This window comes from Cydia splendana, chromosome 21 (genome assembly GCF_910591565.1).
Source record: "Cydia splendana chromosome 21, ilCydSple1.2, whole genome shotgun sequence".
NCBI classification, from domain to species: domain Eukaryota; kingdom Metazoa; phylum Arthropoda; class Insecta; order Lepidoptera; family Tortricidae; genus Cydia; species Cydia splendana.
Window position 1 is genome coordinate 743,834 of NC_085980.1, and position 9,983 is coordinate 753,816.

Consider the following 9,983-nt stretch of genomic DNA (forward strand, 5'->3'; position numbering starts at 1 on the left):
CATAGGAACTCTCGACCTGTATGTAACTATGTAATGGAATATAAGGTAACTAATTTAACCATCTTCCAAGGATCGTAGCGTCATGAAAATTGGCAGCTGTATGTAGTTCTGATGACAATACAATAATATGGCACTGTCGAACTGATCTGATGATGGAGACAGGAGGTGGCCATAGGAACTCTGTGATGAAACAACGCAACTGTGTTAGGGGTTTATAGAATTGTCTCGATGCGTATTAGTTGTCTGTCGTAAGAAAAGTACAGTCAGCGATAAAAGCTTGTACCAAAAATGAAATTTTTGCCGAAAACTTATTTTTAATTTGCTTTTTAGTTCCTCATAAGTGTCATGACATTCTACCAATACGCTTATTTTTTCTTTTCTTTTTAATTATTAAATAGGGGTATTTAAAGGGGAACGAAAATTGTGAGTTTCTAATATTTATGAATACAACACCAGGCGGCTTAGCACGGTCGCGTTTTTATCCCTTGTCACCATGCCTGTCACGTTCTAACAAGTATGTAAGTGCGAAAGGGACGCGCATAGTGATAGTCGATAAAAATGGAACCGTGCTGAGCCCGCAGTTTGATATAGTAATACTAACTAAAACTTGACACTTGCAAAAATGTACAAATAGAAACAGACTTCACTTTGAAGAAATTAACCTTCAATACGGGTAAGCGATAAGTATGATAAGTGTTTATTGCGATTTGATACTTGCATCTAGTGGCAAATGTATTAACTCGCAATCAATATGTAAACAGACCCCAAATATTAAGACCCGTACCACGAGTGTCAAAATTGACATATCATCATAATAACAAACCACGAAGTGAATTGCATTCTGTGAAATTAGTCTTATTGCATAGTTTCCATCAGACATATCCGAACGGCCGAGGTGCTCACAAATGTCTGATCACGCCTTTATTGTCAGGGCGCTAGTGTGCGTGTTCAGGTATTTGTGAGCACCTCGGCCCCTCCGTGTAGTGTATAAAAAATAAAGGCTACAAATATAATGACCACCAAAAAATAATTTGGTACCCTAAATAAAAAAATCATGCTTACCAAAAAAAATTACTGAACCCCAAAAAAATAAGGCCTAAAAATACAAAAGTACCACCGTTTTAATTACGACTGCACTTCAAATTGTATTCAAATACCAAATATATTGAATGATAACCAAAAATCATTAATAATCACCAAATCTTGAAGACCAAATTAATGCGATATTTTCACCTAAATAAACCACTATGATTACCAAAAAAATGTATACATATTACCAAATAAAGTAAACTAATGCCAAAATTATTAGCCCCCCCCGTCGTCGTTTTTTAGTTAATCACTAATACTGGAGGCCTATGCAAAACGCGCAAATCGAAATTTCATTATCTTCCTCTTTGTCGCTCGAATATGCAAGAGTAATAGAGAGGCAGATAACGAAATTTAGATTTTCTTGTTTCGCGGTAAGTTTTTGTCCCCGAAAAACCGGGCTATGCTGATAGTGATTTAGTGCTCACGAAATGCAATCAGAAGTCGTCTCGTTCCTATTGGTCGTGTGAGCTGCCTGATTATACTACTCAAAGTCGTATAAAAACAAGATGAATACCTTATCAAATTGTTAAACAGAATTGGCCCCTAGAGCATTGTTATTGTTGTGAACATTGACAAATATCTAAAGACGGGCCTTAAGAATGGAGCGATTTCAGCGGGGTCACTCACGAATTCGAGCCAATCGTGCAGTAACGCAACTAGTTGCGATCAATAGGCGCGTGATGCGAACTCGTCAACCATATACTGCACGATTGGCTCGAGTTCGCGTGACACCACTGTACTGGCCCCATTCTTATAGGCCCTATAATATAGGGGACCGTGCGCGTTGGAGGGCCTGCCATCTTGTGGCCTGAATCGGAAACATGTGTGCACATGTACATTGCCAAAGCAAGTGCTACCCTCTACCGTTCTCGTAGGTACGTTTCCTTGTGAATAGTAGGTTCTGCCATCTTGTGGGCTACATCGGAAGCATAAACGTCACATTTACGCCTCGCGCCGAAAATCTGACGGCTCCTATGCTGCCCCCTATAGTTCAAGCACGCTCCCTATTGCCCGTAAGGCTTCTTTAGATCTATGTAATGATTGTGAATGTTAAGTTTTATGTTACGACGATAGTTGTCTAAGAAGATTGCGGTTCAGCAGTCGTTGTTTTTTCAAGATTATTTCAGCTGTTGCTAGTGGCGAAGATTACTTGTATAAGGGTCGTGTTAGTTAACTTTTACGAGTAGATACTCCAACTATAGTAATGGTACTAGTCATGAAACATTTAACTCCTTAAGGCACTAGTCCCACCAAGGGCGAGTAAGCGATAAGCTATCGACTATCGCTTATCGCTGCTCGCCAACTCGATTCTAGTTGCTAACTTTAATCGCTAATTGCTCATCGTTCTTGGTGGGACCAGTGCCTATTAGCATGTAATAAAAAATATTTGTTTAAATTTGAACGTTAATAGCTGTCAATAGAGTTGAATATTATATCCGCCATACATGGTTACGTATTCGCTAAGGGGTTAAGAGAAGGGGATTTTTTTGTATCTCACCGATAGAGTCTGTGCGGAAAGAGAAGAGTCGTAGAATGTGTTGGTTCCCTTATATGGTTATGACTCTACTTTATCCGCATAGACTACCTGTAAAACTTCTACAGCTTTGCGCGTTGGAATGCCCTTACCGGGATTCGAACCCAGGACCATCGGCTTCGCAGGCAGGGGTCACTACCCAATAAGCCAGACCGGTTGACTCTCTTTTTCATCTTTTATGTTTTCTTCGTTTTTTTCTCCAATCATTGTAATAATAATAATAATGGGGGCCCATCTTGTGAGGGCGAGTCACCGTCTGCCGGAAATAAAATTGCATACCGTTTTATTAGGCAGGCGAGCAAGGAATTTATCTCAAACATGCAAAATATTATGTTCTTCACATTAGGATGGGAATTGGGAAGTATCACGTTTCGGGCGCGGCTAGACGAGAGGTATTTTATGAAATTTCATACAAAATTGCAGGTCTAGGAAATTAAAATAAAACCGGGCAAGTGCGAGTCGGACTCGCGCACGAAGGGTTCCGTACCATAATGAAAAAAAAAACGGAAAATAATGCAAAAAATAAAAACGGTCACCCATCCAAGTACTGACCACGCCCGACGTTGCTTAACTTTGGTCAAAAATCACGTTTGTTGTATGGGAGCCCCATTTAAATCTTTATTTTATTCTGTTTTTAGTATTTGTTGTTCTAGCGGCAACAGAAATACATCATCTGTGAAAATTTCAACTTTCTAGCTATCACGGTTCGTGAGATACAGCCTGGTGACAGACGGACGGACGGACGGACGGACGGACGGACGGACGGACGGACGGACGGACGGACGGACGGACAGCGAAGTCTTAGTAATAGCCTAATAGGGTCCCGTTTTACCTTTTGGGTACGGAACCCTAAAAAGGAACCTCCATAAGTTGCTCTTTTAAATTTCCATTTCACGTACCTATATTTGTGACAGCATCATGGCATTCAGCCATGTTTGTTTATTGGAGAAGTGGCAGCCTCATGGGCCTTTGCCAAAATACAGTAATAGATCACAAGTAAAATATTTCATAATACAAAGTATTATTGCATGATGTACGGTGATAGGCCTTCACGATGCACTGGAGGATAGCTGGAGCAGCAGTACAAAGCGTAATGGCGGCCGAGACCACGAACCGCCGAATGATGTCCAAGAATTGGTTGCTTATTCGTATTTCCAGAAGAATTCTTCATTAACTGCACCCGTCACACTTGCTATTCACTGCATAATATGCTATCTAAATTATACATTAAACAGCAAAATGCAAAAAATAAAAAAAATGTCTGGAGCACGATCCGCCATGTTCCAAGGATCATTCGAAAGTCCCATTCAGAACGTAGTGATTATATGCTCTTTGGTCCCATTCAGCCATGAAACAAACTAACAATACAGCGATATTTGCTTTTTGGTTTGTTATGACATTCTGCCAATACGCTTTTTTTGTTTTTTTAAAAAGGAGGAGGTTATCAATTCGACCGTATTTTTTTGTATGTAACTCCCAGGGCTGTTTCACTTAGAACTACCAATATGAAGTATGGGGGCGTATGTCTTGTCAATGTATCTAGAGATGTCGCCGGTAACGGCAACAATTTTACCCCTCACCCACTTGTTTTATTTCCTGGTGCAACATTTCACGGTGCTCAGCGTTTAGTTATACGCAGAAAAAAAGCGGTGCGGTAGTCTGTTACGGCTATCAGTATTTATGGTCTGTAAAAACGCGGAAAATTTAAAAAATATAAGCGGGATGGGTTATCGTCCCATAGACAATCAGAATTTCGCGTCTTTTTCTACTGACACAGTTGTTTGACCGGCTATACTTTTGTTATTTTTGCTACATAAAATCATATGGTACTGGCATAATGTCACTGCAATGAAATAAAAAAATACCTAAACTGTCTTTCAATTGTCTTTTTGACTTTTTACTAGGTAACCTGATTTTCAAAACAAACATTTCTGAATATCGTGACTCGTGTCTTGATTTTTAGTTTTACGGCCAACTCGGCGGCGTAGATAATGGCCGCATCTGAAAAACTTTGCTGCGTTCGGGGATGCAGCAACTCTCGTAAGTAAAATATCGAGCGGGAAAATTTAAAATAATAGTGCTAACCGGCCTGTACCGGCCCGGTGTGCGACCATGATGTGTTTTTCTGTATTTATTTGTAAACTGTCGATGTATAATAATCGCTCACGCTGATTAGTACATGCGAAATGGATTCTAAAGCGTATTTTTAATATGCAAGCTATAATACATGTCAAAGAATTGTCATCATAACATGATATAATATTTATAATTCATGCTATTTTCCCGTTAGTTTTGCCTAAAACACTACTAGAGTTAGACCAAAAGAAGTCTGCAATGATTTTGATAGCACACGCAGTGCAAGTTTGGCGTTTAAAATAACACTTGCACAGCGTGTGCTATGTAAATCGTTGCAGACTTTTCTTAGGTCTAACTTTACACTCAAGTCTAAACCATGAATCTAGTACCTATAACTGGATCAGGCATGAGGGGCGGGGGATATGACCGAATGGGAGAGTTTTATGTATCTTTTAATAGGAGTAGCAGAGAAAGCGCTAATTGTTTGTCCTTGTCGCAGTATCACATTTTTATTCCCCAGCGTAAATTTAGTATGCTTTATGGTTTATGGGCAACAAACCAATTCGCATTGCTTATGTTCTGTCCCTCACGGACGCACGCGTATAGCACATCATATATTAAGATCATCTAAGTATGCTCTAATTAATCCAGGGCTCTCCAAACCCCAACCCGCGACGCGTTCCAATGACAAAGCATCCGGCAGCGGGAGCCCTGCTCCAGGGGTTCAGGCCTAACAGCAGAGCAACCAGATACACCTCACCTGACTCCAATGACCTGGAACCGGATGAGAACCAATTTAACGGTCAAGGTACAACAAATAATCTATATCTATAGTTGACCCAAACCAAACGGACGACCGGGGTCGTAAAACTTCTCATACACGCTCGCATGATTGAAGGTGGGGTGAGAGAGATAGAGATATGATCCCAGTCGTCCGCTTGGTTTGGGTCTAATATAGCCTATGTGTACTTACTTGTACAAAACAGTGTGTAGTATCAATGTGTGAATGCGTTGAATTTGCTATAGTAGATAGGTAGGTAGGTAGGTACCTACTAAAGCAAATTGTGTTTGTTTACACAACGTGTATTTTGAATTAGAACTTAGTTGTACTTATTAATAAATTTTTGCTTACCCTGTAAGACTGTTTTCCCGAAGAAGGTCGTAAGTGCTATAGATCCCGATGGCGCTTATAGATTGTTCCGCGTAAAAAGACGGGACATTTGTATATTTAATTAGACTCAAATCTTTAATCGACAAACGCCAAACGATAAAAAGAAATGTATCGGGGTGATAGATGCTGCGAAAAGTCACGCACTATTTAAGTTTCGATTGGCGTTTTCTATCAACTATTGTGATCTTGGCACCCTGGGCATTCCGCTGTTATGTGTGATGAGCAAGAAAAAAATTATAATTCTTCAAGTAAGAGGTTCACAATTTTTTTAATTTGGGTTCTGTACCCAAAGGGTTTTTACGGGACTCTATTACTAAGACTCCGCTGTCCGTCCTTCTGTCCGTCTGTCTGTCTGTCTATCTGTCTGTCTGCCTGCCTGTCTGTCTGTCTGTCTGTCTGTCTGTCTGTCTGTCTGTCTGTCTGTCTGTCTGTCTGTCTGTCAACAGGCAATAACTCATTAACCGTGATAGTCGTCGCCGTTATAACAACAAATACCAAAAACAAAATAAAATAAATATTTATGTAGGGCTCCCATACAAAAATAGTGATTTTTTTTGCCATTTTTTTACATATAAAACGCTTACGCCGCGCTCACGCCCCGCCCGGAAAACGCGCCTGTGTGACGGAACCTTTAAGTAGATGCTCACATAACGCTCATGCTCATACTTTACATACATTACTACCTGCGCCAGCTATCGGATGCCCTATGTCATTCATACAATTTTGTTAATTAAGTTAACTTAGGTAGATACAGCTAATAGGTAAGTAGGTAACGATGCGAGTTGGGTTATAAAGTTCAATAGTTATTATGGGTTAGCTTAGGTTTAGTTTTATTTATAGTTAAGTTTATTGCAATCACATTTATAACACCACAAGGATTGGTATAAGTACAGGCGCTATTTATAAGAAAGGAACTGCCATCGGAAGTTTAATTTCAGAAAGAAATCTAGGATTTATTGTGATAAGATTTTTTTACGATAAGTATTTTTCCTCCCAAACCGTCCCAAAATGTGATAATGAAACTGGAAATCTTTAAAGGAACCGCGGTTCACGTGATCGTTCAGTGATATTTCGTTACTAACGGTCTATATCAACAGTAGGTAGGTATAGGTACTTGAACACTATGAAGTTCCAGGACCTGAGTGATGACCTGACGTACCTACGTGACACGCTAGACGCTTACCAAAGCCGGGCGCCTTCGGCGCCCTCATACTCAGCTCATAGCGTCGGGCGTACGAGGCCCGCTGTATGCATTCCAGCCGGTCCTGATGTTCATGCATGATTTATGATGGCGTGCATATCCAAATCCATGCCATTATTGCAGCTTTCTAGCACTAACGATCACGGAGGTAAAGTATAAAGTATACAGTTTGTCAAAATCCATTTTTGATGATGGGATATATCGATGAGGAAATGAGGGAACTCTTTAAATATTATAGGCTTACATTTAGTGATTTTTATTATTGTACAAAAAGTAACATAAAACAAGAAAAAACACACATCATTTGTACAAATGCGAACATACTCGTATATCTCTTTCAGGGATCTTTCCAGTTACTTAATCTTAATGGTGTAATGTTGGCGCACGATGGGAACATAAGAAAATCAAGAAAGTGCGATAAGTGCAGGGGGGCAATTTCAACTGCGGGAAATTTCAACTAATGGAAATATAGGGTCATTGCGCTAGTTTCCGTCCGTGCTCTAGTTTTCGTCCACTTGACAGAAAAGCAAATAATAATATATATATATATGTATTTGATTTTTAATTTTCTAAATGCAAAATATCATTTTTATGTAGACAGATATATTGTTTTGACATTAAGGATTGTAATACGTACAAATTTGTGCACTAATGTAGGTTTATATTCAAATTTCATCAAGTGGACGAAAACTAGATCTGGACGAAAACTAACACACCTACCCTATTCCATGTTTTACATTATTAATTAGAGTGCTTATTATTATTATTTTACATTATGAACTATCAAACTCTGACTTCAGTGTCTGAGGTATGTTCATATGGGTTAGTTTTAGTTAGTTGAGCACACAGACAAAACATCCTCCAGACGTAGCATAGTCGCGCTACCCCCTCTGCCACACATACGGTAATTTTACTCCATGTTCGAGTCGAAAGTGTCTTTGTGTGACGTCCGTGTCTTTGAACGGACCAATCACGGCACGGGACTTTGCTCACCTCGTCCCGCGCACCCCCGCATTTTTAACCGACTTCCTTGGCATCACCGGTTGCATGAAATAATTGCTCTGAACTCGGTCTAGAGAATTCCTAGTCTATGGTTGAGCACAAACCATTTCGTATTTAGGTGGCGCACCGCAGTCCAGCATATCTAGAGTCTTCAAAAGGCGAGTGGGCGGACAGGAGGACGCCGACACCGACCGGTCGGGACGCAGTACGGCAGTACGGCGAAATCAGCAGGGAACAGTTCCCAATCATGTACGAATCATCGTCATAATTATTATTGTAGCTTTGGCTTACAACTCGTCAGCTCTGATTTGATTAATTTTTATTATATATGTTATAGAGTAGTCTAAAATAACGGACACGTACTTTTTTTTAGCTGCCCATAAGTACTCAACTTCCTGGGAGAAATTGGCCTCCAAAGTGACAAAACGCTCTAACTTCTGTACAGAGTTTTGTTCAAGCAAATTTCTAGTTAATTACTGGTTTGAATATATGTTGAAGAACATGAAAAAATAATGGACACGTGTTTTGCTATTTGGGCTCAAATTCATATTTTACAAAAAAAACACACTTCAAAATTTCATTTTTGTCATCGTTTCACGCGCTTCACTTCAATACCGTGTGTTCACGTCGCCCGCCCGGCGCCGCCAACACGTTGCCGCGCGCCTAACAGGGTATTCAAATATTTCAAATCTACACTTTTAGGATCTTTGATGTTTCAAAATATGCTAGGACTTAATGTCCAAACCGGTTTACAACCATGATAACATTGATAACATTTTCTTCACTACCGGGAAGTTTTTAGTTTTCATGATAAAAAAAAACGAAAAGATAACTAACGTGAATTTCGAGTGAAAGGATAAGAATTATGAAACTTTGAAGTGTGTTTTTTTTGTAAAATATGAGTTTGAGTCGAAATAACAAAACACGTGTCCAGTATTTTTTCATGTTCTGTAACGTATATGCAAACCAGTAATTAACTTGAAATTTGCTTGAATAAAACTCTCTACCGAAGTTAGAGCGTTTTGTCACTTTTCAGAACTTTGGAGGCCAATTTCTCCCAGGAAGTTGAGTATGGGCAGCTAAACAAAACACGCGTCCGTTATTTAGACTACTCTATAACATATATAAAAATTAATCAAATCGGAGCTGACCAGTTGGGTACCCTTCCTTGTTAGAAAACAGCGTTTTATATTATAGGTTATAGGTTATAGGTTATCGCGGGCTTGTTTTCCGCAACTCGACGTCTATTATTGCGCCTATTTTGCGTGATGGGATGGCGGCACTATTCCTGCCAACCCAACTCCACCAAGAAGCCTAGCAGACCCTTTATGTTGCCGACGACTTCTGGGAGAGACCTCGGTGAGCCGAGGTGTTGTGCCCGGTATTTTGCCACCCCTGGGCATTCGAGAATGACGTGGGCGGCTGTCTCCTCTGCCTCCATGCATGCTCTGCAGAGGGGGCTATCTGTAACACGTAGGGTTAATAGGTGTTTGTTAAATGAGGCGTGTCCAGTTATTGCCCCAGCTAAAAGCCGGAGCTGTGGTCTTTTCAGCTGTCGAAGCCTCCGCGACAGATTGGGGTTGAGTGTCGGGAGGGCTTCCTTCGCCTGCCTGCATGTGCCTAGGTTAGACCAATATTGCTGGTGTTTTACCTTGGTGCTGTGTCGCAGCGTGTTCCGGAGCCAGGCATATGGCAGAGGTAGGATTGGCTCAGGTCCTGCCACCTTCAGTTCCGAGCCTCCTCTCGCCAGGATGTCGGCTGCATCGTTACCTCGTGAGTTGCTGTGTCCTTTGATCCACTGCAGAGTTATGCCATTGGTGGTACATACCTCTGACAGAGCTTTGTGACATTCGTAAATTAGCCCTGAAGTGAAAGTATAACTTTGTAGAGCTTGTAGTACTGACCGACTA

At 40.5% G+C, this 9,983-nt stretch overlaps 1 long non-coding RNA gene across 1 annotated transcript; it reads left to right on the top strand.

The window, feature by feature from the left end:
* The first annotated feature begins 4,525 nt into the window (after nucleotides 1-4,525).
* On the top strand, nucleotides 4,526-8,303 carry LOC134801310 (uncharacterized). Its single transcript, XR_010145662.1, has 3 exons — nucleotides 4,526-4,663; nucleotides 5,351-5,507; nucleotides 8,192-8,303. It is a non-coding gene; the product is annotated as an uncharacterized LOC134801310 (long non-coding RNA).
* The last annotated feature ends 1,680 nt before the right edge of the window (nucleotides 8,304-9,983 follow it).